Raw genomic sequence first — 6000 nt, 5'->3', positions numbered from 1 at the left:
CGCCGGGCTGGAAACGCAGGCGGGGCCGGGTTACTCGCAGTCGGGGCGGGCCGGCCTGGGCCCCACCTCTTTGTCCTGCCTCAGTTTCCCTTTTCCAAGGAGTAGAATGAAAATCAGACAAGCTGTCTTGGAACGCTGTCCAGTTCACAGGGACCAGACTGATCCTAGCCAACGAAAGCACCCCGGGGTTCCGGGAAGCGTTTCCGTGGATCACTACCGGGACTGGGTGGGAGGACAGACTTGCTGCAGGGAGGTTAAGGCAGGTGAGGCAGAGACGTGCTTAACCACTGCAAGGTTGTAGGCTGTACCCTTGGCCAGCATGAGGGACCACTCTGAAGTCCTTTCCCTTGCTCCATTCCCTGTAGTCTTCTGTGGGCTGCAGGGTAACAGCTGACTTCTTGTTTTTTTGGTTGTTGTTTTGTTTTTTGGTTTTTTTTTTTGTACTGGGGATCGAACTCAGGTCCTTGCGCTTTCGAGTCAGGTATTGGAACTGGTGAGCTAAATCCGTGCTGGGTCATCCCTGTGACTGAATACGTTCCTGGAGAGGCTTGTATATAGTCAGAGGCCCCTAACTTCGCCCAGAGGGCATCTGGGCTGTGGGCTAGGCAGGGCTGCTAGGCAGGCATGGCCCCACTCCTGGCCTCTTTAGGAGCTTGGGCTTTGCATGTTTTCCTCTTGAGCAGTGGGTACAGAGGGCCCTTTGCTGAGACTCTCTTCTCTGCCCTGGCATTCTGTGATTCCTGGCTTCCTGCTGGGCCACAGCTTTAGCATAAACCTTGTGCCCTTGGACAAGTCCCTGAGCCTCAGGCCCTCTTCCTCTGGTGGAATGTTACTTGCTTGGCATGATCCAGGCCTGTCAAGCCATTTTAGGCCTACTGACTGTTGCTTTGTCACCATGCTGGGCTCAGAGCCGTCTTCCATGAAACAGATGTGATAGAATTTATACAGAGTGGCCCTTTAGAAGATGTCCTCACACTTGTTCATTAACCCCTGCACATCCTTTTGGGAACGAGTGCTCATTAGGCCAACTCTGTTCATTGTGAAGAAAATTCAGGTTTAGGGGCAGGTCATATTCCCAAGGTTGTTCAGGGCCAAGGCTAGATCACAGTGCTTCTGCTTCTCCAGCTCCTTTCCCCAGAGCCTGCCGCATCAGGTGACCTGTTGAATGGGGTGGGGACAGCTGGGGAGGGTGACTGTGTGGGGTGCACACAGCAGAGCTCTGCCCCTTCCCTAGGATCCCACTGCCCCCTGCGGGGTTGAGGGGTTGGATGGGTTGCCTTGGGCTCCCACCTCTTCAAGCCCCTACCACACTGGGCCCCACATTTTCATGTCACTTGCATATCCTTGGACTGCAGGTGCCTCAGCCCGGGCTCCTTTCTGATCTAATGTGTGGTGACAATCAGGTGACACCTGATTAAAGGTGACCATCTGCTCTGCCTGAGCTGCCTCGCCCTTGTGCTGCACGGGTGTCTTCCCTTGTGCAGTCGTCCTGATCACATTTCATGATGAATGTAGTCACGTGCAGCGTCATAGTTCCTATTTATGCCTGTCTTCTTGTGCCAGATGGTGAGCTCTGCAGGAACCCCACTGCCTGCCTGTGGGTGCTGCTTCTGAGAATGTCCGTGGGGAGAGTGGGTCTGGAAAGAAATAGTGCAAGACGGGAAGGTCTGGAGGGCTTCTAGAAGCAGGGCCACCCTTGTCATTGACACTCCAGGTGGGTGAGAACCGGGCCATCTCTTGGAGCCATGTCAGTGCATGATGGCGGCATGGCAGGATTTGGCCATAGGCTCCATGAAACTGAGGTTACTCCAGAGCAATTGAGGTGCCCTTTAAGGTTATCAGAGCAGCTACCCCCCTTTTCTCTGTTTCCTTTTTAGATTGCAGAACTAACATTTGCACACTTTATTTTAAAAATAAAAAAGGCTGGCCTCCATCTCCCACTGGCTGCTCTCCTGATACAGCTGCTGACATTGAGGTCTTCAGTAACAGGCCAACTGCCAAGTGCTTGCTTTCCTCATCTTTGGATGGGTGATTAGGAATGCCCTCTTTTGTTCTTACATACCTTGCAGTTTGCAGGGGCCCCTGGAGACTGGGCTTATCCCTGTTTGGTGGGAAAGTTGGGTGTTCCTGCCAGGAGCAGCCTGAGATGCAGGGTCTGCCCTGTGCCTGGAGCTTTTCATCATGTGTAAGATGTGCCTTGTTTGTGCTGCTCCTTTGATCTGTGAAGGGACAGCAACACCCTGGTGTGAGATTGAATTAATGTCCTCAAAACATTGCAAAGATCTGAGGAGAGAGTATCACTGTGGAAACTTTGTCATGACAAAATGCCATATAATAGCTAACACGAGAGTGTAGCTTACTGAGCTCTTGCTGCTGAGATGGGAGGAGAGTACTGTGTTGTGGTAGATTGGCTGCTCCATGGATTTCCACACGTCAGGGCTTTCTCAGCCAAGGCCCTGGGAACAGCCACACTGTGTTCCCCTGTGTGTTTACCTCCTCTACTGGCAGCCACAGCTGACAGCGGCCAAGGTGGGGTGGATGCTTGGCTGCTTAGCCCGGCTGCATTGTTCTTAGGAAGCCTGAGGAGCTCTGTCTTCTGTTCTGCTTCTCCAGACAGGCTGGCTACTTTTAAAAATGTTTCATCCCCATGTGCAAAATACTTAGTCTAATTAGGTGGGTCAGCTGACTGTAGGGCTCACCTAACCTCTGTCTAGAGCTTTTGAATGTGCAGCCCTGGTAAACCATCTTGGTGAGAACTAGGAGCCTCACTTTTCCATGTATTTAGGGATCCAGTGTCTCATAAAAATACCTCCTTGTGGGTGTGGTGGCAGACACCTGTAACCCCAGCACTTAGGAGACTGAAACAGGAGGATCACCGCAAGTTTGAGGCTAGCTGGGATGCACAGTGAGTTCAAGGTCAGCCTGAGACCTTGTCTCAAAGAAGCCAAAACAAACAAAAACCTCCTTTCCCTTTGTGTGTGTGTTCCTGTATCTGTCTCATCCCTACATTCTGCCCTCCTGCCCACCTGTGTGGTTTGGCTTTTTAGTTGACAAATGCCCCCAGGGTCACCCGGTACGCGTTGCTCTTTGCTCAGGTTCCAGTGTTGTTAGACAGCCAAGCTGTGCTCTGCCCATCCTGAGGTGTGAACCTTGTCTGATCTGTTTTTATCCAGTCTCCTGTGCTCAGGCAGCTTTCTTCAGGTACTCCCTGCCCTCCCATCCTTCACCCTTCACCCTAACCTATGCCATCAGGGGAAGAGGGTGAGGTGTGCACACTTTTGGTAGCAGCTTTTGGAAGTGAGTAGTCACACTTCTCTGCCATGAAACATGTCTTTTGAGAGTATGCAGATTTTTAGTTTCTTTCTTTTGGTTTTTTGAGACAAGGTTTACCTGTGTAGTTGAGACTGCCCTGGAACTCACTATGTAGCCCAGGCTGGTCTTGAACTCACAGCGACCCTCCTGCCTCAGCCTCCCGAGTGCTGGGATTACAGGTGTGTGCCACCATGCCCGGCTCAGATTTTTAGTTCCTAGTTTAAAGGGAGCCCAGCCATATAGCCACTGTCCACATCATGCATGGAAACCATCACTAGCACCCAAATGCATCAGTTGAGTCCCCTGAGTTCCTGAGACCAGCTGGCTCTGCCCTGACTTCTGACCCCATGGACCGGTCTTGCTTGTTTCTGGTCTCTGGTCTCTGTACGAGAGACTAAAGGGTTTCCTGTCCCCACTGGAACCTCTTGGTACCTTGGGAATCTAGGGCTTATTGCTGCGTGCCACTGTATGGTGCTCCAGGGCAGAGACATGCAACAGGGAAGGACACAAGTTGACTTCAAGCTCTAGGCTATGGATTTCCTTGCTGTGTCACTTCATGGACTTGGGCACTGGCGTAGTGCCCGGCATGGCTAGCAAGGGTGGGGCATGGCATGAGCTAACCAGGGTTTTAGGAAGTTCCACTGTATTTGTCTGGTTTGTTTTGTTATCATAATGAAATACTTGAGGCAGGCTATTACAGAAAACAAGTTTATGTAGCTCATAGTTTGGGAGGCTGAAGGCCCAAACAGGATGGCTCAGGCTCTGGCAAGGGTCCCTTTGGCAGGGTCACCTTGTGGCAGATGGCAATGCTGGGACAATGTATGCCAGCGAGGATCACATAGCCAACAGGATTTGTTTTTATAACAACTTGTTCTTTCAAGAGCTCAGGGGTCGCATAGGAATTACCATAGTCCTTTCCAAGATCACTGTGCTTAATGACCTAAGGAACTCCCACTAGGCCCTACCTCTGACAGGTTTCACTGACAGAAGCGGGGCCCCAAGGGACAGGGCGTCCAGGTTGTGACCGAGATAGAGAACACCAAGGAGTGACTGTGGATTTGGGGATCACAGATAAGTTCCTGCCTTGCAACAACCATGCAGTCAAACGGAGCTAAGTCAAGACAAGATAAGGCAAGATGAGCTAAGCCCACATACGGGGTCTTTGTGATAGGGAGAACCTTCGGCAAGGCAGTGTACAAATGCTGTGCAGTGAAGATGGGAAACTGCTTAAGACAAGACTGTTTTGCTAGGCAACTCTGTGTGCAAAGGTAGAAGGCAGAGTGTGAGTGGGAGAAAGTAGCTGCAGGTCATGGGAAGGGCTTTGGCTGTTCACATTCCACTGCCAGGTTTGTGAGACAAAGACCCAGGAATTAGTAGTCAAATTTGTGTTCCATGAGCTAGGACAGGTTGCCAACAGCTGTAAGATGCTTGGCCACCAGGGATGGAAACAAAACCACGGTGAGAACATTTCCTGCCACCACATGCCTGGTGTCAGGTCCTGGCGCTGGATCTCTGGGGGAACTTGGCTCGGTGTGCCTATAGGAGATACCCCACGTGTGGATGCGTGTGTACACGTGCACACTCGCTAAGAAAACTGGGTAGCACACAGCCCCCCAGATGGGGCTTCTGCCTGGTGCATCTCATTGGAAATGTTCCCAGCAAGAGCGTGCTCTTAAGTGCGTGGGCAGTGAGGGCAATGACCCCAAACCCTGTTGGCTCTGGGAGCTGCTGGCTGTGGCATCAGGAGACGTGGACCCTTGGGCTATGATGTGGAGAGACTAAATGGAGTGGATGATGGTAGTGTGATGTGGGTGGCTAGCACGGTCCTGTGTGATGCGTGTTGGCTTCTGAGGCACTGAGATGCCTCTCATGCCCTGCAGCACCACGGCTTGTCCTGTGTTCCCCAGGGACGCCGTCATCTCATCTGGCAGTGATGGCACAGCCCGGTCGACGTGGCCCTCGGGCCCCGCTTGCCTCCTCTCCCAGTGGGCCTCTGTCAGGTTGGTGGTCTGTGGCCCTGTCCTTCTGGGTGCTGGGTGTCATTTCCACATGGCTCTCACCAGTGATTGCCACCATCACCGTGCACCCTTGGCACCTGTGAAGTCTTTGCCCAGGCCTGTCTGTCTTCTGACTGTATGTGTGGTTGCTTTATCATGCTCCTGTTTTTGGGTAGGAAGAATTCATTGAGAAAAAGATAGCTTCTGTCTAAGGAAGACAGAAGGGGGACTGGAAAGTGGACTGCCCCATCGTGCTCCTTTTAGATGACGCGTGGAATGAGGCTTATGAGGGTCTCATTGTTCTTAGAGAGGGACTTTGGCCTCTTACCAGTTGGCTCTTAGGATTGAAAGTCTAGTTCCTCTGAGAATTTAGGACAGAAGGAAGAAGCCCCAGGCTGGAGAAGTGCCCCTAAGGAGGTTAGATTTTAGAGGCGGAAGGTGGGCAGAGGGTGGTGTGTGCCAAGAGAATTCTTGAAGGCATTATCAGCAGATGGGCTAGAGTGCCTGGAAAACTTCTGTCCTTCCCAGCCAGTACCGTGCACTAAGAATAACTTGAGCCAAATCCAAGACACTTTCTTCATGTTTTGTAGAATTACTGGGCTGGTAGACCAGCGGAACTTGGGCTGTGTCTCTAGGATACTTCCCCTAGTGTTCTTAGAGGAAAGGAAGCTCTCAGTTATGGTGTGAAGAG

At 51.8% G+C, this 6000-nt stretch overlaps 1 protein-coding gene across 3 annotated transcripts in view; it reads left to right on the top strand.

Annotated features, from left to right (window-relative positions):
- Tango2 (transport and golgi organization 2 homolog) overlaps positions 1 to 6000 on the top strand; it is a 45523-nt gene that overhangs the window by 3605 nt on the left and 35918 nt on the right. The gene's annotated exons all lie outside the window — the stretch shown is intronic.

The sequence above is a fragment of the Fukomys damarensis genome, unplaced genomic scaffold (genome assembly GCF_012274545.1).
Source record: "Fukomys damarensis isolate Sample0158 unplaced genomic scaffold, DMR_v1.0_HiC HiC_scaffold_34, whole genome shotgun sequence".
NCBI lineage: Eukaryota > Metazoa > Chordata > Mammalia > Rodentia > Bathyergidae > Fukomys > Fukomys damarensis.
The sequence above is the reverse complement of the archived record's forward strand: the minus strand, read 5'-3'. Positions and strand labels throughout refer to the sequence as shown.